Source organism: Panthera onca, chromosome A3 (assembly GCF_046562875.1).
Source record: "Panthera onca isolate mPanOnc1 chromosome A3, mPanOnc1 haplotype 2, whole genome shotgun sequence".
Classification (NCBI taxonomy): domain Eukaryota; kingdom Metazoa; phylum Chordata; class Mammalia; order Carnivora; family Felidae; genus Panthera; species Panthera onca.
The window spans coordinates 130,901,289-130,925,496 of record NC_138341.1 but is presented as its reverse complement, the minus strand read 5'-3'; the positions used below and the strand labels follow the sequence as shown (position 1 = coordinate 130,925,496).

Below are 24,208 nucleotides of genomic sequence, written 5' to 3'. Positions count from 1 at the left end.
TAGCGACCCTGCTCACAATCACATATCTGATATTCATTTGAACCTTCTCTGAAATTCCCATAATGACGAGTGAGACGTAAGAGGACTTATTTCACAGGATGGTTATGAAAAGGGAAACCGGTTGAAACACGTTCAGTGCTTACTTAGCACAGCACCTGGCACAAAGTAGTTATTCAGTGAACGTCAGTTGTGGTTCTTGTCCTTGTCATTATCATCAGCTTCTCTCTCAATGAGGTCAGTTGGTCACCGAGTACCTTGCCTGGCACACAGTAGGCACTCAACAAATGATGGATGGTGTTTTTACTTCAACTGCTTGGAACACTGTTTCTCAGCCTTCTTTGCAGATCAGACTCAAGTGGGAGGCTATTTTTAAAAACATATGCTGACTTCCACTTCTGGAAATCGTGATGTCAAAATTCGTCCAAGAAATAAGCTGAACACTTGTGTGTGTGTGTGCGTGTGTGCGTGTGTGTGTGTGTGTGTGTGTTGGGGGTTTTTTGGGTAAGTTCTAGGGGTGATTCTGATGATTCTTTTTTTTTTTTTAATTTTTTTTTTTAATATTTATTTTTGAGACAGAGGGAGACAGAGCATGAACGGGGGAGGGGCAGAGAGAGAGGGAGACACAGAATCTGAAACAGGCTCCAGGCTCCGAGCCGTCAGCACAGAGCCCGACGTGGGGCTCGAACTCACGGACCGCGAGATCATGACCTGAGCCGAAGTCGGACGCCCAACCGACCGAGCCACCCAGGTGCCCCGATTCTGATGATTCTAACCAGAAACCTGTGCCTTCGAGGGCACTGAATCTGGACAACAGAGTCAGAAACTCCAATCCCCAAATGGGCCCATCTTCTCTGCCTTATTTTGCGGCCACATACAACAGGGCTAGTGCTCAGCCCCCTTTGGAAAGTCCTATTCCATCAGTCAGTCACCGACTGGGGTTAACTGAGCACCTGTTATGTGCCAGATGTCAAGCTAACTGCTGGGGATACAGCAGTGAAGGAAGCAAAGGCCTACAATACAAGAGCCCCTTCTCATCTACCCTTTTCCATGCTGGATTTTTCTACTTAGCCCTTACACACTTAAATGTATGTTGGCTCTGCCCCATGAGAGGAGGGACCTGATATAGTCTCCACTGTCCCCTCCCAGCCTAGAACAGTGCTTAGCACACAGTGAGTGTGACCAATATTTATTCTAACAGGCAGAACAGGGAACTCCGCACCTCTTCGAGCGCCAAGCCGATGGCCAACCCAAGGTAGAGCGTGTGCTCAGCCTCCTTGGTGCTGGAGTTAAGGGTGGAGCATATTTTCTTGTCCGGCCCCCTCCTGTCTGTTAAATCTGAAATCCCTGCTTGAAGCCATAGTTGATCCCTGTGTTCATTCATGACTGGTAAGAGGTATTAAAGAGGATGACGCTCAGTATGTGGATGAGGTTTAACAAGTAGCAGTTCCGTTGCTTCATCACCTGCAAATGACTCAACAGAAGACAGTTCTAGAATGTTCTGACAATCCCTAAGGAGACAGACTGAGTAGCAAGTCACACGCATCTCCTAGTCCTCAAGAGGGGATGTGCCTGTGAACGTGCATCTGATTATTGGACAAGTATTTCTTGAGCTTCTAGCATATACTAGACGCAGTGCTGGGGCCTCAGGACATGGGGACGATAAAGCCAGGCCTCTGCCTTCATGGAACTTACCATCTAGGGGTGGGGGTGGGCAGCACGGAGAGATGGATGAGAATCAAGTAAGCCAAGAATGGTAAAATGTCAATGCTGAGAAGAACAAAGCAGAGATACACGGTACTTTCCGGCCAGTAATGGGGACGGGGGTGGGCTTGATATAATCCGAGGCATCACAGTTTCCCTGAGCAGGTGATACTCAGGCCGAGACCCGAACTACATGAGGTGTTGGCTAAACTGAGCGGAGGGAAGAGCTGGGCAACAAGGAGAACAGGACAAAGCCAGAGCATAGGAGGAGAGAGCACTGAGGGTGTCCTGCCAGAAAGGAGCCAGCCTTCCAGGGCGCTGTAGGCGGACTCTGCTCAGACATAACGCGCTCACAAATCCCCTGGGCATCTTGTTAAAATGCAGTCTCTGAGTCAGCAGGGCTGGGGCAGGGCCTGAGAATTTGCATGTGTACAGCAAGCTCCCAGGAGACACCAAGGCCGCTGGCCCCCAGACCGCAGCGTGAGTACGAAAGTTTTAGGCCATGACTCGATCCTCGGAGCCGGGGTGAGGTTAGGGGAGGGGGTTTTCCTGATATCCCTCTGGACTCTGTGAAAGCATCTGGCAGCCCGGGAACCCTCTGGAAGCCTGTGAGGTTCAGCTGGTGTCGGTACTCCCTCGCTGAGACTTTGCAGACACCTGTATCAGTCCCAATTCTACGTGGCATCCTCACAGAACAGGCTGTCTCCTCCCGGCACAAACTCCCTCGCTTGGGTGTCGCAATTCGGAAACTCTGAGGAGTGACCGCACACGTGGATTTTTTTTTCTTTCAACCAAACTAGGCTTGCCATAAAAACGTATGGATACAGATATATGTATACACACACACATATACACACGCGTCTATAGACAATCTTTGAAATGTAACCATAGCCACACGAAGGACTGAAATGAAATCTTAAAGACACTAAATCATCTCACATTAAATCATCGGAGGATTATGAGGCTGGGATGTTTTTGTTGTGGCCGCAGGTGCCCGGGGCAGACCCAGACTTCTCCCTCCAGAGGCCGTGGGATTAGACATCTCAGGACCGCCGGTCCAGTGGGCAGGTGGATGCTGAACCCACCTGGGGAGGCAAGCACGTGAGCCAGGACGGAAGAGGCTGGAGAGGCGAGAACCAGGAAAGCAGCTTCCTGCACACCACCTTCGATGCTCTCTCCCAGGCCCGCTGATTGTCTTTGCAAGACAATCTGGGTGACAAATGTGGGCCCGAGGAACACTGCCCTTGTAAGCAATCCCAGCTGCTCCGAACGAATGTCCCCAAACAAAGGTTGCACGCCACCCCTCCACCAGGCTTGCCGCTCAATTTAATGACCCTCCTCTGCAGCTTTAAATCAAAGGTGGCTCCTATTAAGTATAATTACCTTTGCCAGCAGCTTGTAGAACACAGTAAGTGAGGGACTACTAAGCAGGATGGTTTCTACAGGACATTATATATGCCTTGGACTAAATCAACAGCGGCCAGGACCCATAGCTTCGGATACACGTATAACTCAGCCACGGGCAAACGTATGCTGCTGGTAGAGCATCACATACTCACATAAACACAGCGATTCCTTCGCCTACGTCAGCAGCCCAGAAACGCCACGATGCAGGAGAATAAAGTAGGAGGAAAGGCTTCTCTGAACCTTGAATGCACAGTGCCTGTTTGTTATGTCAGTTTTTCTGCAAGAAGGCAACTTGCCATCCAACCAGCTAGTCTCTGAACAAGTCCCAAATGCAGTAGAAGAAAGCAGGCAGAGTCTCGCTTTCTCAACCGCACAATGCCCACATCTGACCCCCTTGCTTACCCCGGGAAAGTGGGGAAGTGACACTACCCCGCTGACTTTGACATAGTCATTTTTCTCCCATTCAACCTCGCCACATCCTTCATTCCCGACGTACAAACACATTTTTTAAAAAAAAGAAAATCATGAGCATCTTTATCGTTTCAGGCTCGTCAATTCCCATTTTGCCCAATTAATAAATAAATCAACACCTGAAAGGAAAGGAAAGTTGCCAAGGACTTTTGGCCTTAACCGAAAGGAAGCTATGGTGAGCGAGACTTAACAATGTGGTTCTTTCAATCCGGGGGCTGAAGCTCACCTCCAACCCCACGTTTATTACACAACGTGCCCGGAAGCATGAACGTCTCCAAAGACATTATTCTGGTAGCTCTCACGGTTACCTCCATAACCATCACATTAACGAACATTTATTGAGCACTTACTATGTGCCATGTATGCATGAAACACACTATATACTCAATCTGTAGAACCCCCCTGGCAACCCCACATGGTATCAGGATAATTATTTTCAAAACTGAGAATCTAGTGCTTAGAAGGTTAATAGCTTATCTAAGGTCAGACAGAAAGTAAATAACAGCCTCGATTTGAATCTTCATCTGAGTTCAAGGCCATGGGGTGTAACCCTTCAGAGCATACAGCATGAGGCTCTTGACTCTGTTGGCCCGGCATCCAGTCTCCCTTACTTTGGTAATATCACCTTGATTTTGCTTTGGTGACTGGCCACCAGCTGCTCCTGGCTCCTGCAGCACTGGGGGCCTACATGAGCAAGGCTGGCCAGTCAGAGGCCAGTGATTGGTTGGGGGAAGGCTATGCAAACCCATGTGGGCCAACATAAACCCTGGAGCCTATTCGCTGGGGGTCCTCTGAAGGAAAGCGTTCTTCTGCCAGAATTGCTAAGTCATACGCTGCCAGGTGACCATTGTGACCACCGTGTGTGAAAAGGAAGGAAGAGTCTCAGACCCGTCCCAATCCCACCCCTTGGGTCTCTGTACCTATAGGTGCCAAGGCTGAGGCTCAGTTGAGTCATGCAGATGGGTATAATTTATCACCAGTCCACGATTCGTTAAAAATCTGGCTGAGTGCACCCTTAGAGGCAAACACTCCTGGGGTTAAATTCTAGTTGCACTATATATTTGCTATGTTAGTGTATCACTTAATAGCTCTGTGCCTCAGTTTTCATGGAAAATGGGGAGATGAGCAGTGTGCCTACCTCCTTAGTTGAGAGGAAAGCTGAATGAAGTCAGGTATGTGTAAAGGATCCGGGGCAGTGCCCGGCACGGCTTAGTAAATATTAACGAGTCTGATTATTATTTTTCAGAGAACAAAGCAGAGAAAAGTTTATGGTGAGGAGTGAAAAAGATCCAGTGTAGCCAACTAGGGCAAATCCAAAAACCTTTACAGAAAGTTATTGCCCTAAGAGCTGAGTAGGGGCGAGGATCTGCAGGCAAGAAGGGACCTGGGTTCAGGAATGGTTCCTTGGAAGAGGTTATCCATCCTTGATGGAAGTGCCAGGGGCTGCCTGGGATAAAATCTTGACAGATCAACAATTAGACCCAGAAGTAAACACACACACACACACACACACACACACAGAAATGAGCTTGAATTCCTAGTGAGTCATAGATCATCTCCATCCATCCGTCTATCCATCCATCCATCCATCCATCCATCCATCCAGTTAACACTCCCTGGCTTTGTTCTGGGTACTCTATCACTAACCTGTCAACACAGAGGCTATGCCTTCGTTATCCTCATAGCCTGGCACACAGCACAAGGTCTTGAAAACAACAGAAATTAATAAATATCTGCTGAATGAATAAAATAATGACTCTCAAATACATGTACCCCTTTCGTGAACTTATCTTCCACGAATCTGATCGATCCAACCAGCCCTCCTTCCCTCGTGTCGTTTCCATGTCTCTTTCAGGTTATCCCCGGATCGAGGTTCGTGCCCTGGAAGACCTACAGGCAGCATAGGATCGATGTCCGCCAGCAAAGTTTCACGCTCAAGCCCTCACCCCACAAATTCTCCTTTGCTCCTCTGGAAACAAGAACTGCCTTTTATTTTTACTCCATGTTCCTCCCCTAGAAAATTAAAACATCTCAATCCACAAATGGTTTTGCTGAGTGGTTTATCTGTCACAGCTGTTTTCATGATGCAGGAACTCTAGGAAACCCTTCCCCTTATTTTAATTAATTTTTTTTTCTTTTGGTAAAGAATGTTGTAAGTTTCCGTCGCTACTGTTTTATCTTGGGGGACTTGCCACTAACTTGCCCAAGTCCTTCCCTACTGCAGGAGAGCAGATCACAGTACGTGCCCCAGCATTCAAACCGAAGTTACAAACAAGTATTTCTGTTTGTTTATCGGAGTGCTGGGGCAGACTCAAAAGTTAAACCAGAGCACAAAACTTTTCTTGCGGAGTGGGTGCCCAGGGGAATACGGTCTAAAATGAAAATAAGATCATTGTTTTAAAAAGAAAAAGGAAAAAAAAACCCCACCTCATACCGTGCATTGTTACACATTTGAAAACATCTCCATGTTCCTTAAATATTCTGCTTAGAGTACTAACAGGTCAGTCCACAGGAAATGCAAGAATACGTTATATTTTAATCAGGGCACATAAAACACTGTCTAGAATGTTATGTTGCCCGGGGGAATGCCGTGAGCAGGGAACGTTTACAAACTCCAGGTCAGTCCCCCCATTACATCACTGTGAAAAAAAGAAATTTATGAGGTTAAATTATATGGATGTTATATATTGGAACTGTTAGCCCACTCCCAAACGAGAATGTTGGCTGAAATAGCCAGATTCCCTGAGAGAAATTTTTAAGTACTTGTATTGTGGATGTTTTTATGGTAACTTTCTACCAAAAAAAAAAAAAAAAAAAAGTGAAGACATATTCTTTGAAGATCATGAAATGAATTAAAAAAAAAAAAAAAAAAAAAGAGAGAGAAGCCTCACAACTAAAAAGTCCAAATTCCAAAAGAGAGGGCACCTAAAAGAGTTACTTATGTTCTGCTTGTCCAAAGATAATAACACAGAAGTTACTTTGTGGAACTTACTCGTGATTTATTTCATCCATTCTTCATCTAAGTGATTGGAAACACAGATGTTGATGCCATAACCTTGCTTCCAGTAAATAATTCCTCAAAGGACACACATTTGCTTAACCGTCGTCACAAGATGATAAAACTTATGAAACATTTATGGAAGCAGCAATGCAGTTTTGTTGGTTTATGGGTTTGGCAAGTTTTGAAACTCGTAGCCCCAAATTTTCCACCTTCCCTTTGCCTCCGTAAAGGAACAGTATCTTTGGGGAGGTTCCCGTACCTGGACTGGAGAGACTGCTCCCCCCCTCCCCACCTCGTTCTTTCTTTCTCCATTTGTGGCTGCAGTTTGACAATAAACAGAAGGGCTGTCGTGCCGATCTCAAAGAACAATAATTAAACCAAAGGGACAGCAGACAAAGTGCTCTGTGGGACCAACAGAGGAGGAATAAAAACCCCGCCAGGGAACTGTTTTCTTACGGTTTCGAGCCTGCTTCAGAGATAAGCAAACGTTCACATGTGCCATGTGTGTGCATTCGCGTATCCATTCAACATTTACTGAGAATCTACTATATTCAGCCCTGTGGGCGCAAATCGTGCAGGTATCTAAATATTCCAAAGGCTCCAGGAACCTTGGATGACTCTTCAATTCACTCATTTAGTCATCCGGGTATTCAACAATAACACCCACCGTAAATGACATGGTCCCCGTGCAGAGCCTACCTTCCTGTATCAGCTACAACTGATACCCTACAAATTTAGTGCTGATTTTCCTGTGCAGGCAACATAGGTGTAACTATGGTTCTGTTTCTCAGAACCCCCAGGGAATTGCCACAGAGAGACCCCTGGGGAAATACACTGTGATGCTGGCTTCACGTTCACGGGGAAAATCCCCAAGAGCTTTGTGTTTGATTCCATTAATAGGTCAGCCTCGGCGTGAGCATCTGCATTGACTAGGTCCACCACCAACACAAAACTCATGCATAATAAGGTCCTTCTACACTCGCTCTTTACCCCCAGACACACACACTAACACTCAAAGCATACGTGATCCCGCCATAGGTGAAACATACACCCACGGCACACACAAAAGACACACAATCACAACTCACCCCCACAAGAAAACACGCTCACAACACACACTTCGACACATTCTAAGGACGATGCTGATCTTGGTTGTGAAAAGCATCTGGTGCCAACATCGACCCTCCAGATCCTGAGGTCCTACCTTATTAATATTTCTCCCCCCCAGGACTGAGCAGCTTGCCTCCCTACATGTTTGCTAAACTGCATTAAAGGTCAGTCTGACTGCCTAACATGCCACACGGCCCAAGTGGCTACTGTTACGGTTCACCTTGTAACACCTCTAAACAAAATCCCTGGGTCCTTCCTTTCCTAACCTGACCCACCCATGTTTAACACCCCATGGATTCCAGGATCTGGATGGCAATGGTTGTCCGACTCGAAGCTCCATCGGTTACACCCCCTGAGGACAAATGCAATTTCTTTTATGCTATTCACACTTCCCTTTTAACGTCTCTGTGTTCCCCACTCCACCCCAAGACGACGAATGGTCTCATGCTGGATGTACCTGAGATTCAAGCCATGTTGATGGTTGAGTCTCACGCATTATTGGGATTATTGACGTATTTTATTTATTCAGTTTACTTGCTTCAAGCACACATTTCACAAGCGCCTACTAGGTGCAAGTGAGCCAGTTAAATTTTTGGTAAGGTAAGTGTATATTTCAGGAAAGACACCAAGAAGGTTCAAAGTAAGAAATGCTAGCTGTTTCCATAATGTTTACTTTTCTCAACTGATTCTCTTGCTAAACGCAGTAAAATTCTCACAACTGTTTTTCTCTGCATCAATTATTTATGTGACAATTGTAAAAATTCTTAAGAATATCCAGTACAGGATTGTACGTAATAATGAAAACTTTAAAAATATGCTAAATGTCTATTAACAGAGGAGTTGATAAGTGAGTAAAAATACACATTCTTATGGTAGAATATTATAAAGCATATGAAAAGGAATTCACTGTATTTTTAAATCTATTCTCTCTGTCTCCCTCTTTTTTTCTTTAGCTGCCTATCTACCTACTTGGATAGAGTTTACACACAGACTTAAAAATCAATGTGCAATACATAGTATAAAAAATATTTACATAAAAATATTAAACATATACAGAAGGACAATAATGCCCCTCGCTACATATATACGCAGGCAGAATTATAAATAATGGAGGATATGCCCACCAAAGTCTGAATAGTGCCTGCCTCTGGGGAGAGAGGGAGGGTGGGGGGAAATACTAGTATCTGCTGAGCACTTACGATGCATGGAACACTGTTCTAAGTACTTAACAAGGATCTACTTTTTAAAATCCTCATAATGGTGCTTACAAGTCACTGCTCTCCTTTACGCCTATTTACAGGACTGAGGCACAGAAATTTTAAGATTGGTGTTCAAAAGTGATATAACTTTATCTGCAAAGTTTAACTCCTTTCTACCCGAAATTTACTCATCAGGTGAAAAACGCTCATCTTATTATTGACAGCTCTTCCTTTTATTCTCTACAATTGACTATCCCCATCCGATATTAATAATGAAAATGTTTACACTAAAGACAATAAAATGATTATTTCATTCCATTACTTACTAAAATAACCTCAAATCAGAGAGCAAGGCAGTTTGCCAAACTGTGTTATTACAAGATTTGCTTCAAAACGCCACCACATTCAAAATTTAAACACCACCACCAACAAACAGATCCGCAAAACCTACAACCAACAACAACTACAAATAATTGTTAGGGGTTTCCTTTTTCTCCCCCTAAGAAAGATCCTATCATGATTTCTGTTGTAAGCAACATTTTCCCTCTGAGACCCAAGCCCCTCGACCTTCACAATCATCTCTTTTTTAGATTCTTCAAAGTAATCATTTAAATGTCACCTATAATTAAATACTTACAAGTAAGAAACACCTTTAGAGACCCTGACCATAAATATTATGAGGAGCGCTAAACGGGAAATCTGGGAGGCCAGCTTTTCATTTGGTAAAATAAATAACGGGCCAGCATCATTGCACGTATTCCATATTTTTGATGGCCAGGAGGAGTCATGGGGCCTACAAGAGATTTATGGAGAACAGATGAGCAGCGTCTGATTTCAGGACACATCCACAAAGATGCTGTAGGAAGTGGATGAGCACGATCACTTATTGAGACACCCCAGATGGACCGTGTTCGTGGTTTTCATGTTTCTGTGATCGTGGTTTTCATGGTTTTTTCCTCCTTCTGTTTAATCAAACAGGAATGGACTTACGAAATGCCATTGTGGCATGTGGAAAGCTCAAGAGGTTTCAAAAATCATATATATATGTGTATATACATACACATATATTTTTTTTTCATCTTCATAGGCTCAAATTTTAAAGGTGGTGCTTTGGATTTAGATAAGCAGGATGATGCTCTTTATTTATTTATTTTTTTTCTTTGCCACAACTGACCGACTTCAACCTGGAAGAAACCCTAAATTTCAGTTCGCGCCCTTAGCCTGCACGTCTCTCTCCCAGCCTGGGGACGTTTATTTACGTGATGCTCAGCTATTAAGCATTAAATACTGTGAGAAGCAATGAAACACAGTGTCTGAGTACTCGGCCTTTGGTAGGCAGAGCTGGGTTTCAATGTCTTGTTTGGAAGCTTATGTGATCTTCAAGCTATTAGTCATTCGATAATTCTCTCATCTCTTCAATGGACCCATAATAACACTATCTGGCCTTCAGGATGTCATCGGGAGAGACTTTATGTAGATGGCCTGCATGAAGTCCATGCTCTGTAAATGTTAACTAGTAAGGGTAGACTTTCTGGTTTGGCATCATGCGGGTCGACAGCGGTATTTTATGTTGACGGTATGATGTTGACTAGGTTGACGGTCACTGTTGCATTATGACAGCGACAGTTAGGACTGGCATCATCTTTCTCATCACCAACATCATCATTTTGGTCCCATTTGCTCATGGAATCCCAGATGATAGACAGAAAGGGCTCGGAAATCTCATTATTGGGAGGAACCGGGAAAGAAAAGAGAGGGAATTGATGAAGGAAAAGAGCCGCTGAGGAAAATAGGAGAAAATACGAAACAGAATGAGATGGTGAAGGAGGCACCAAAGAAAAACGCTAGGTTTTCTGCCCTCCCATTCTGTAGCGTTTTGGGAATTTCAGAGACTGTAAGAAACAAAAAAATCAAGCTCTGGGCGATTCCTTGTGTTTCTTTCTTGTCTCTTGACTCTGGTATCTAGGGTGCCGGCCAACTCCCGGGCAGACAGGGCCCCTATTCTATATTGGCTGCGTTGTTTGTCTTTCAACTTAGCTGAAGGATTCTCTGGGCTCTGATGTTCCGTGCTGTGACTAGGTAGATAGATGAGCGAATGGACGCATTTCTCTGTTGAAAGGCATTAGGGAAAGGGGTCCCCCCATTTCCAAAAACTAGGCGATTGCCACAAGAGACTGAAAGGAGAGAGTACTTATATATTTTCTGTTGACTAAAAGCCAAAAGTGGATATGGATCCCCTTGGATAATTTTTTAAATGTTTTGGCATTCCGAATTGGGAGAGAGAGGGAGGGAGAGAGAGAAAGGGAGTAGAAAAAGGAAGAGGGGGGAAGACAGGATCTGGCTTTGGTTTTTACAGCATCCTTCTGGCTGCCATGTGATGTATTAGAGACCAAGGCTTCAGGCAGTTTGACCACGCAGGAGGCCATCTACTTAGATTCCCGCCCCCCCCCCCCACCCCCGCATCCTGCAATTCAAAGCCATGGTGGGTGCTTCAAATACAGATTCATGGGCCTCCGCCCCATCCTGTGGAATGAGAACTACTAGGCCCCGGCCTGGGACTCCGCAAGGTTGCACTTCCGCCGGTTTTCCAAGTGATGACGACACCAAGTAAAGGCGAGAACCACCCCTCTATTCCACATGCCAAACCAGAACGTTATTCCCAATTCCTCCGTATCTGCAAAGTTTCCTCGGCCGGTAAAGGCTCTCCAGTGTTTCTCTCTGATGTTCTGGTGGGGGGGGCGGGGGGGGAGTTCCTTCTGGTGTTCAAAGTTTTTTGAAGTTTTACTGAAAGCCTCTGCCTTCCGGGTGTTCCTTTGACCCAGACGCGACTTGGCAGCCTTTGGGCACATCTGGGTCATGAATCCCCTGCCCTGTCCGGGTCCTGGGCAACCACAGGGTCCTCCCAGCTAGTCATTCTGCCCCATCCTCACGGTCTGTGCAACTCCCTGCCCCCCAACTATTGCTTTCTTTATATATTTCCTTACAGCGACTCCCTCTTTAATGTCCTCATGTAATTTTATTTTATAATGAAAATTTATGTCCCCACAGTCCGTGAAAACCCAGCATCATTTGCCGTTAACGATCAGAAAAGGAAAATCTAAGCGTTACTTGAAAAAGTCTCTGAATTCGAGGTCTACCCTCTCTGATAAAGGGGCATGAGACAGCTGTTTAAGGCAGGCTAACACCAACTAAGACTTGCTTCTTGATTAAATCAGAGGGGTTGAAAACAGTGTTGGAAAAGGAACATCATTTGCACTTAGTGCGTGAGTCCGTGCTGCTTAAAACTATTTACCACCAGTGGTACACCCGCCCATAACGGAGCAGCTCTGGCTTTAAAAGCCTTCAGGAATAGGCTTGCTTTGCTCACTGAAACCCTGCAGAAAGCTCTGGCAGGCCTGGGCAGAGGAGATGGCCATCTGGAGTGTCCACTAGAGGAGGCCATGGTACCAGTCAGGGGTCTTGTTTGGCCCCTCCCCACAGAGACGCAATTTTGTCTCCTGGGGTTTCCTCCCTGTGACTGCCAGTCACCATGCCCCCATCATTCATTCTATCAAATCACACTGATTGAGCACCAACTACGTGCCAGGCTTTGTGGACGGGCGGCAGGTAAGACAGAAGGCGGGTCCCTTCACGGTCATGAGCTCAGACTCGTGGTCATGATTATCGAGCACTTACTATGTGTGAAGCACTGTTCTAACTGCTTTGCAGGGGTTCATACTGTGCTCCCCAACAACCCAAGGGGGAGGTTGTATGATCGCTACGTTACCAATAAGGCAATCAAGGCATGGAGAGGTTTATTAACTTGTTACAGTAATGACTAAAATGTATTGACCACTTACCTTGTACAGGGCACTGTGCTAAGCACGCCCTCTGATTTGTCTCGGTGAATCCTTGTAAACACCCCATGAGATGAGTTCTCATCAGGTCTGTTCTGCTAATGAGGAAATTGGAAGTCCGGGAGGTAACAGTGCCTAAGGTCATACAGGGAGGAAGTGACCCTTGGGAGAGAAATCGACTCCAGGGTCACCCCCTTGCCCTGACACGGTGTCGTCTGATGGGTGTGTGGAGCTGGGGAAAGGCGATTCCAGGACTCCACGAAATGTGCTTGGAAGAGGGCCCTTTCCTCCTCTACAGTCAATTCTAGAATCAATGCACCTTCAAACGTTTTCCCTCGTTTCCAGTCTGGCTCAGAGAATGACAGACTGACAATTTTCAGTAAGAACCTGGTACATAACTACAGGCGAGAGATAAACGAAGGAATGAGGGAATTAGAATTACTAGGATAAACCCAGGCCGGTATTTCAGACACACCTGTCGGGATACGCCACGGCCACGGCCATCCTCTGCACATCTTGTCCAACTTTGGACTGAGTCTCTCACCTTCCCCACCATCGGTCGGGTCCAAGATAGCAGCAGCTTTGGACCGGATGGACACAGGGGCCTCCTACATGGTCAACCTGCCTGCAGCCTTGCTCTCTAATACACCACATGGCAGCCAGAAGGATGCTGTAAAAACCAAAGCCAGATCCCGTCTCCTAAGCACGCCCGCCCCCCAGGGCACAGCTCCTTAGAGGTCTTGAGTCCTAGAGGCTTGGCGGTGGCCTGTCCTCCTGTGGGGACCCCGCACCATTCCTCCAGGCTCCGCCACCCTGGCCACCTTGCTGCCTGCCAGCCCCCGCCTTGCTCCTGACCCACAAGGTCACACGTGTTCCCAGTGGGCACGGGGCGGGGGGGGGGGGGTCCTCTCCCCGCGACGTCCCTCAGAACCCAGCTGCAATGTCACTTGCACTGAGAGGCCTTTTCTGGCCCTCCCATCCAAGATGGCGCCCCCTCCCCTGGTGCCCTACGCCCTGCCCGCCTTTGGGCCTCTCTCGGGCACACGCCACACGCTGGCATATGACCACATGCACCTGCTCACTTGTCTGGGATCTCTGTCTGCCACACTAAACGGAAGCTTCAAGAAGGCAGGCCTTTGTCAACTTCCTTCAAGCCTCCGGTTCCAGCACCTCCCGCGGTGCCTGGTGCATAGCAGACCGTCAGTAACATCGGTTAAATAAAGATTTCAAGGCAGGCAGCCCAAACTCCCACCTGCTCGCCACCGAGATCCCAAATCCCTTTGTCCCGAGATACACCTTAACAGGCACCAGCCAGCCTCCCTTCTCCCCTCTCCCAGACGCTAATCTGAAGGTGACAATTAAAAAGTAGAGAAGGCGTTACCAGGAAACAGCCTGTAGCCTTCTCCCATTAGCTTAACAACCCCTAAGCTTTGCCGCCTCTCCCGGGGCCTGAGGGGATGAGCACAGGTTTGCCCTGGGGGAGGGGCAGTTGCCCAACCCTGGGAGGCTGCGCACCTGGAGGGCAGAGGGAGAGGTCCAGCTCAGGGGTCAGAAATGAGGATCCCCAGCCCCTTCACCAACATCAGGGACCCACCCTCTGAGGGTCTTGGCTTAATGAGGAAGGCTACTAACCCATATCGGCAGCAAGCACTGCGTACGAGACGAATACGTACTGTTTACTGCAAAAAGGCGAAATGCCTGCTCTTCGCGCAAAGGCAGATGATGTCATGATGAGCAAAATGCAAGTTCATTACCAAAATCACTGTCTTTTTGTCATTAGTATTTTTTTAACTGATAAATATTCAGAGTGCCGCTCCGATCGTGATTGGTACCTAGGTCTGCCAAAAAAAAAATGTTAGATGTGTAAAAGAGATCCTTCTACTCAAAAGTAATTAATTAGTATACAAAGTAGTACACTAATTAAAGTATTTATTCCTTTATTTACAGCCTCATTTATTCATTCATCGGGAAATATTTATTTCGTGCCTAATAGGTACCAAGGACTAATTCAAGAGCCTAGATTTTTTTCCCCCCAGAATCCCTACAGACAAAAAATAACAACAGGAAGGAGAATCAACACGAGCGTTTATGAAAAAGATCTTGTGTGCGTGCCAGGGACTGCACCAGGGTTTTCTCTCCGTCGCATTACCTAACCGTCCTGCCCACGACGGGAGGCGAGAGATATCCTGTGCCCACTCGACAGATGAGGACTTGGAGGGCAGCAAGGTTAAGGAGCTTCCCTTCAAACACGGCTGGCCAGTTAAATAGGCAAGCCCTGCGACCCCATCCCAGATCGGCTTGGCTCTTAACATTTGCTTTTCAACAGCCTCCCCTGTTTGGTTCACCAGGCACCAGGCAATCCTATGTTCTGTTGAACACCCAAATGGATCACATCGCTTCCCTTCTGGAAACCCTCCCTCCCCTCGCACTGAGACCCATATAGGGAAAGCCACACCAGACCTGCCCCCGCCCACCTCCCCCGGCCTCTTTCCTTATACCTCCTCCCCCATTTTAACCTGCCCTGGCCCCACTGGGCCCCTACATATTCCTCAAAGAGGCAAGTCAATTCTGGTCGTAAGTGCTTACTGCTTCATTTGCCTGAAACGTTTCTCCCAGATCTGTGCTCGGCTGGTTCCTCGCTTTTTGTGCAGGGCTGGTCAAGTGTTGGCACCTGAGGAATACCGGCTCTGACCATCCTGTATAAAAAGGCAGCCCTCCCATCCCTCTTTATTCCATTAATGCTAGTGGGTTTTTATGAAATGCAGTTAGAACTACTTAACGTTGTATTATATATTTATTTGTGTATTAGCTTTCTGGTCTTAAAAGAATTATACCTGTGTGAGGGCATGGGCTTTTCTGCTGTGATACACCAGCCCCTAGATCAATGCCTGGCAGACAGTAGGTGAGCAGGTCAACGTCTGTTGAATGAATGAATGCACAAATGCACATCCATACACATGAAGGAACCCTCACGAAAGAACCGACTTCATATATGGGAGAGGGCCCGAGATTCTATTTGGAGATGCCAATGAAGGCAGCATCCTCCGTCAATGTTCTCAGTACCCTCCCCGCAGGCTTAGACTTCACAACAGACGCAGGGAAAGAATAATAGGAACGGGGCCCTTCCTTGGCAAATGACTATAACTATTCCAGATAAAATATCACAATAGATTAAGTGTATGGGCTTTGGAAGCAGGGAGTTTAAAACCCAGCTTGGCCACTGCATGACCTTGAACGGGCTGCTCTGCAGGTTTCTCAGATCACCATCAGTAATAGGGATTACGCTGGCATCTAATGCATGAGAATGTTAGAAGGATAAAACTTGGCTCAGACGTCCCCCCTGGGACAGGTCTCTCCCCTGGCCATCCACACTTGTATTGCCAAACTCCCACTCTTCAACTTTTGCTTTTATGAAACCACTGTCATCATGGAGTTTCTTTTCTATATGAAATTTATCTTTTTTTTTTTTCTTTGTTAATTTACTTGTATGTTCTCCTGCTTCCCCTTCCTGGAGGGTAAGATCCCCTCTTCATCCTATTAACTGCCCCTGCCTCCTTCCCCGGGAAGCAGGTGACCAGAACAGAACCTGGCACGTAGTAGGGACTCAAGAAATAACTGCTGTTTAAATAAATGAAATATAAGCACTTGGTAAAGTGCTTGGTATATATAATAAGCACCTCCATAGTGGGAGGTATCGTTATTGCCATTGTTGTTATAGTTGTTGCTGCTAGTGTTATAATTACTATCTATTGGGAAAGAAATGTTCTTTTGAGCTGGCACGGGGCTCCAACCATTCCCTCTTCATTCCCAGAAAAGGCTAAAACCCTACTCAGTGACTGGATTTCCAGTTTTAAAAACCAAAATGCACCCATGTCTGACTTCTTTCAAGCCCCGGCCTCCTAGTCTCATGATAGTTGTTGGTTGCTCATTTCCTTTCTGGTGTAAATGCTTCATGGTCTGGCTATTCAGGGTGAAGATACGCGACAACTGTCAGGTTTGACCCCTAATAGTTTCAGTGCACTTTCTCAGCCCCAGTCTCATATAATCCTTTCAAAAAACCTGGGCCTTAAGAAGAAATATGATTACCCCCATCTTATAGGTTGAAAAGTGGGGGGGAGGGGGGGAGCAGAGATTTGAGCGGCTTGCCCAAATCTATAAGGCAAAGAAAAGGAGTAGACCTAGGGATTTGAACTTGGGTCGTTCTGACTCCTGAACTCATGTTCTTACCCCTGAAGCAAGGTTTCTCTCTCGAGCTTGCTCAGGGCCGCACAATGAGTGTGGGCAAAGCTGGAACCATTACCCAAGTCACTTCCTCCTGTTCTAAGGCCCCATCCACGGTCTCAAACCTAACCTCAAGAGGGAAAACAAAAAGAAGCACAAAGCCATGGACCCAACTTCCTAATAAAGGAAACTAGCCAAAGGCAGCTCTGATGTAAAACTGCTTATAGCTTTTCATTTTGGAATTTCTTCTGTACCAAACGGTACCGAATGCCTAGAGGAGATTTACCTCTTCTCTACAGCATCCTCTTGGCCCAGAAGCTATTCATATCTCCCCCGGCCTATGAGAAAGGGGCTTCTGAATACATAGAAAATTCTAAGAATCTGATAAATTCAAGTGATTTAAAGTAAGCCCTTTGCAGTTTGTATAGAAATATTTACATGCCGCTGCTCTGGCTTACCCAAGTCACTTCTCCCTTATAGAACACCTTGACCTTCCGTGTCCTTTTCGAATTGTCCGCGTCACCAGATTTCATGGATTTTTCGTGATGCGGGAAAGCGTTTGGGAAGTTTCTTCCAAATTCATGACAAACAGAATGGCCGCTGACAACAGCTTTGATCTCCTTCTGCCCTATGTAACTATTTTCATTAAAAACAATAACTGTGTTCTACCCACCTTAATATCTAAACTGTGTAATTTCCATAGAAATGACTTAGATGGAGCTTTAAGAAGAAAGCTCAGGAGTGATTTCAGAGTATTCATTCAGTTCTGAAAGCACTCAACTAATTAAGACCCGTGATCTTAATTTCTGTACTAACAGAAACTGCAGAACGCTGTCTTTTTTTTTTTTTTTAAATCCACCTTAGTATTATGGCAGCTTTATGGAAACATGAGGCTTTTCCTTTAGCATAAATGGACACTACAGCTTTTCAATTAAATTAGTCTTTGGAGAGAGAGATGCAAAAGAGCTAAAAAGCTCCTTAAAAATCTTCCCTGCTCTGCAACTTTTCATGTGCCAAGGGGAGATGTGTAGTTAAAATGCACTGCTATTTTCTTCTTACCCTGCCGAACAAAGTTTTCGATCTTGAACCCTGAGCTAGCCAGAATAACCTGTCGAGATTTTACTTTTAGTTTGTGTGCCCACGTTTGGGTTTCTAAAGCTATTTTGCAAAAAGGGACGTGTGCTACAGTGTCCTGTGTCTTTGTCCATCCAGAGAGAACTTTATTAGGTAGACCCTGTTTAAGGTTGACGAGTAGGTATGACGATACTGAAATTGTTGTTTTCGTTGTTTTTAAACAACACAGATAGAAAGGGAACTCTTAGAAAAATTCAAGACAAATGCTTTCAAATATGATCCAGGTTTTTCTTTTTTCCTGTGTAATTTCTCTAAATTCATTACCTCTAAAAATACCGATATATTAATAACAGGATTATCTGGCCGTGCCTCCTGAATTTTAATTTCTAAAATTTTAACCAATTTTAGGCCTTGCTTCGGCATCATGGCGTACTGGAGGATGCCCAGAGGGCATCTTTTTTTTTTTTTTTTTCTTTCTGCAGAGGAAATGCAAAAGGTTCAGAGGCAACAAATGAAAATTCTACAGAACCATTTTAATGACTTTCAAGTCTCTTCAAATTATTTTATCACTTCACCCACAGAGTTTGCTTTGGAAACAAACATATCAGCAATTCCCACTTGGCCTCTCAGATTCCTATTCTGTGTGTCTGTGATGCAGACGAAGTCTTCAGAGGGGACCTAAGTCCTACACCCTCATGAAGGTCTCCCTGTTGAAGTGAGGGGGGGGAAACCACCCCACTGTGGACACTCCAGACTGGTGTCCAAGTCAGACCCCAAACCATGTGTTTACGGAGACACTTTCCCATGAGTTCGCATAGTCCGAAAGTGGATATACGGGCTGTGAAAGGACCGAATTTTTATTACCATTTCTTAGAGACCAGTGTTTCTCGAAACTACCTTTCAATTAGCATTGCAACACCTAAAACAAACGAGTGACTGAAAGGTCAGTAATACCAAAAAAAAAAAAAAAATGAAAGAAATGGTAAATCCAGTGGAAATTGGCTTCTATGATACAGGCCGGTAAATATATGGTGTTTTTTGTTTGTTTGTTTGTTTGTTTGTTTGTTTTGTTTTGTTTTTTCTTACTGCAATATCCAGGCAATCAAGCAAACCCTCTCAATGAGGTTATTTCTTATGTGGCTAGAATGACTAAGCTCATTTATAATCAAAGAGCTGCTCACCAAAGGTCACCCTAAGGAACAGGAGAATTTCTAACTTGAAATGGAATTTATAAAACTCAAAATAATTTAAAAAAAATACAAATTGTTACCAATTACTGAAAAATGGATGTAAAAACATCCAGGATGAACAGGCTCTAAGAAGGCAGGAGAATTGGATCTCCCTGATACAGACGACAGGAAAATATACTATGTATTTGTCACGTTAGAAAATGAAAATAAATTTCTCCCACGTAAATAAAAATAGAAGTGCAGTCTCAACTTGCGAAGCAATAAAATTATTTGTGTGCCAAGCTTCTTTTAATACCACTGTAATTTTTTTTATAAAAGTCGCTCGATTTGATTGTAATTAAATATGTAATGAAAAAGCAGTGCTTCAGGGAAGCGATACAACCCTCTCTGTTAGTTTAATGTATTTCCAACTGACTTTGCATCAAACAAAAATGATAACTCTGTGGATGCCTGGTCTTAATATAGAATTTGTTAGGCCATCCTGTGCTTTTTAAAGGGAACTTGGGTGCACGCAGACACGCCTTTGAAATAGTGGCACAGTCTTCCCAGACCTTGACATACCTAAATAAAATTGATGGTACGCATACAGTGACGGAAGGGAAGATCTAGTCTGGTCATTTAACTCATGTTAGCTAATTACAGACCCAGCACCAACACGAACAGGTTTTCTTCCTGGCTGATTTTCCTAAGCTGAGCTGCAGAGGAGCAGAAGTGTATCGTTTCAATGGCCTTAAATAATGCCAGGCGCAGTGCCCCTTTAAAACCTGCTCAAGTGAGAGAAGAATCCCCCAGCCAGTGGGAAGAGAAATAGATGAACCCAGGTACATTATCCGCTTGGAGAAATTCCGTCAAAGGCGTCACCTGGGATGAAACGAAGGCATAAGCCTCTGTTGGAGAATGTGACAAAAGGCAAGATGCTTCCAGGCACAGACCTGCTAACGATGCCTAGGAGGTATTTGTTGGATGTGAAGGTTTCCCAACCGGTAGCAACAGAACCGAGGTGACTGGGAGAAAAATCAGTGTAAGGTGGCAGAAAAATAAATGCATGGTAGTTCCGAGGAACGTTTCTACCCTCCTCAAAAGTAGCCTTCAATCTCCAACCCCCAAGCCTCAAGAAGATTTTCATCCTGCAGAAGTTTCTTCAGAGCCCCCTCCCCCTTCCCTACCTTCCACTAGAACTCCCTGTCACTTGCAATCTGCTGATTAGGGCTAATGTATTGTGTCCTGATATGGCAGATTAAAAATGAAATCAATAAATGCCTAAAACAAATGGGCTTTTGAGATGTCCCATTCAATCTGGGTCTTTAAGGGTGAGGCGAGAAGTGGGAGAAGGAAATCAGGAAGGGAGTTGGGGAAGGGACCACTTAAGTAATCAATTCCCATCCAAAACGCTCCGGTGCAGGATGCGGTTTTCCGTGGGACCTGTCCTTCCTTTTTCAGGGATCTGTCTTAAATAACAAGAAGAGCCAGAACAGTTCGTGCTGCTGCGCCCCTCTGGGGGTGTGTGTGTTTATTTTTTCCATTCATCTGTTAAAAACGTACTGTTTGGGTAAGTGAATGGGGTCTATAGCATGCAGTATTTAAATCTGCAAGATGTGAACTTGTCCTTCTGAAGTGTGTTTAAATAAAGTGAGAGTGCCAGGGTCTCGACTCTACCCAGATTCCTATTCCCTGGAATCCCATCCCACTTGCCAGTAAATTAAACGTGAACTTCACCATGAGTGGCCTGCCGCCTCCCCACCCTGCTGCTACAGATTGCTAGGACCTCAGTGGGTTCACCCAGGCACCAGCTCTCAGTAGGCTGAAAAGGCTATCGCTGGGGTCAACTCCCGCTCCACTGCAGGATTCAGAACTGTCCCTGATGAATATGTTTCCCATGTAAATAAGCTATGCCATTAAGGTGCAAATTGTAACTTTTAAGTAATGATTGCTAATAGTCTAATGTTTACTGCCACACAAGGACATTCATGAAAACAAAATCTGCATTATTCATCTCCATATTAAATAAACAAAATAAATTGAGGGAGCCATCCTTCCCTGCAAGACTTTCCTCAGATCTGGATTATCAGATAGTTTAGGAGAGTCAGCAAGAAGGAGACATTTAATCTCTTTGGGCTGGAAGAAGCAGAATCCCGCAACTCACGCATACATTCGATATTCACAAGCCCCAAAGAATGTGCATTCGACTACAGTTGGCTGGCATTATATAAAAACAATAGTTCAGGCTGGTAAAATAAAATATATGTAGTACACATGTCCGTGTACAGAGGCTATGACAGACTGTAGAAAATAGAAGGGTTTGCAGCGTAAGTCTGCAATTTAAAATTTTTAACTACGCTGAATCCTGCAAAATACAAACAAATCAAAACACTGCTCTGTTTTATTTTACCTTTCTGCCATCTTCTCTATCTGCCCTAAAATGGATAGGGGGGAAAGATGCTGATAGAAAATCCCACAATATTCTCAGGTAAAAGTGGATGCGTTTTAGTGGGGAGGGAAATATACATCCAAGGAAGTCAGCACACACACTCACACATACACAAACCCCTGGGGTACCGTAGGCTGTTTTCTGAACTTTTTTTTTCTTGCCCGAAGTAATAGTATGGTGGAAAAGCATAGCTTTAGAAAGCCAGGAAGAATGACATTTCAGAGGGAAACAGAGGGAAATGTTCTGACTTAGCTGTTTCCTTAAAGAGAACTGCCTACCTCACATCCCTTCTTTTAAGGCGGTGGAGGGGGTGGGGGGGGTGGGTAGAGCAAAACAAATAAAGACCGAGATTCCCCATCACTTATAATATCATCTTGTTCATTCTATCTGCATACCTGCTTTATTAGAAAGTTCTGTAACTGATTCCCTGAACCATGGAACTTAAAACTAATAATGCAAAGAAACCAAATTGCCTCGAACAGTTCTTGGGAAAGAGTTTCAGCTCTGATTCACTCACAGGCTTTTTCTATCTTACATTATTCATTAATCAAGCTAGAAATCAAGCTTTCAACATCAGTCCATGGGAGTAATTACTTACAGTTGTGCATTGCGTTTAATTTCAGGCAGCGATAAAAGTTAGTATGGCCACAATCCTGGAACCCACCTTGTTCTTTTCCCTTCATGACCAACTACCTAAAGAATCCCAAAGTGGCTCACTTTACTCATGAATCGCCACCTCAGCTACAACGGAAGATAGCACCGATGACTTTGGAGGAAAGAAACATCGCATAAAAAAAATCATCTGTTTTATTCATATGTGAGCAAATAAATACTGTAAGAAGGGCCTCCTTGCATGCAATAGGAATGATTCCCTTTCAGCTTGACAAGGGTTTCTGCTTTCTTCAGTGAAAATAATAAAGCCATGAAAACAAACATAAAGACACCAGGAATACAATAGGCTAGCAAACTGAAACTAGGGTCATAACTTTCAAACGCACACACACACTACAGTAAATAGACAAGCCAGTTCCAATAGATACCAGCTTAATGAAAAGGATCTAATTTAAATAATGTGATACAGCATTATGTTACTACACCTGGATCCTCATTGATCAGAGGATAATTGTAATCAAAGTAGTGCAATTCTGAGCAATGCACTTTTTGTAATGAGCTAACCAAAGGAGACATGTCCAGTCATTCTGGTAATTTAAATTACTGCCTAGTTGTTGATGGCCTTTACCGGAACAACAAGGGGGAAAAAAAAAAAAGTAATTTTCAGGGCAGTATCACTTCTTGCTGGACTGTTGCCCAGAGTTTTCTTTTGGGACAATAAGGACGTTATCTCTAATCATCTAGCTACACGAAAACTTGGGTTGTTAGAGCTAGAAGGAGCATGCTTACTTTTCCTGGGTCTAGAAGGCCAGTGCACACCCCAATGCTGTCAGACTGCAAAACAATCTAAGTTTTAACAAACAAGCGGTTGAAACGTAGACACGGACAGGGGCAGGAGGGAGAAACGGTTTTCAAAAGAGGTAGCCAGAGTTGCAGAAAAGAACACCTCACCGACGAGGCAAGCTCTAAATATATATGGCACTAAGAATATTGCAATTATTTTGCTCTCTGGGAAACAGTTGGAAAACACACGAATCAAAGCTTTATAAATGATATTTCCGCACGCAATTTGACCCAATCTACGCGTGGTTACGGAAGCAATTCTGCGCTCTGGAGGGAAGATAGCTGGGGATATTTCAAAGCACATGGACTGCCATTCATGCTGGAACCAAGCCATGGTGGAGGATGAACTTGGTGGTCCAGCCTGTTCAGACACAAACACCCACTTTGCTCAGATTTGCGACTAACTTTGGATTTATTCTAAGGGTGGCTTTATAAAGTTTACAAAAGTGTTCCACTGAACTTCTTCCTAATGTTTCGCTCCCGTTACAACAGAAGGAAATGTGTTTTGGGTCTGCCGAACACCAGCCTTCACTGATGGCCCCTAAAGCATGAAAGTAAAGACAGAGAAGGGGGGGGGGGGGCGGTAAGAACTTCAGCTTTTTGCTAAAGCCCTGATTCAACAGAAGGACACAAAGAAATAAAAACGCCCACATTAAAAGCCAAACAAGATAATAATTGTGCATGTCTGGCTCTGAATCTAGAGGGCAAGGCTTGCGTCACTGGTACTCTGAGTTACCATGGTGAGTGATTTATTGATATATATCAAGAATGAATAGATCAAAGGCAGCGAGATGACAGGTGATCAATCAAATGTCAAATCAAAACTAGCAATCAAGTGGAAAGCTGATTTTTCAGTGGGTGGGTCTGGCAGGAGAAAAATGAACTTTCATATTACACTTCCGAGAAACAAAACCCCAGCATACTATTAAAAAAGCAATTAAGCAACCCAAAAGGAAAAAAAAAAATCCTTTAGAAGGTCTATTGTACTGATCCATTAACCTGTTCCTCTTTTGGGGGGAGGGGAAGGGGTCAGTAAGGAAAGATTCAGATGGGATACCCTACAAATCAATTTACAAAGTTTGCAACTCTCTCTGGGCAAAGAAAATCCTGAGCTG

General features: G+C 44.7%; 1 protein-coding gene and 1 long non-coding RNA gene across 6 annotated transcripts in view; one reads left to right on the top strand and one right to left on the bottom strand.

Annotated features, from left to right (window-relative positions):
- Positions 1 to 24,208, bottom strand: part of TSHZ2 (teashirt zinc finger homeobox 2) — a 453,491-nt gene that overhangs the window by 427,484 nt on the left and 1,799 nt on the right. The window lies entirely within an intron of this gene.
- On the top strand, positions 1,515 to 5,613 carry LOC132670194 (uncharacterized). The gene is made up of 3 exons (XR_009606522.3): positions 1,515 to 2,181; positions 3,655 to 3,754; positions 5,435 to 5,613. It is a non-coding gene; the product is annotated as an uncharacterized LOC132670194 (long non-coding RNA).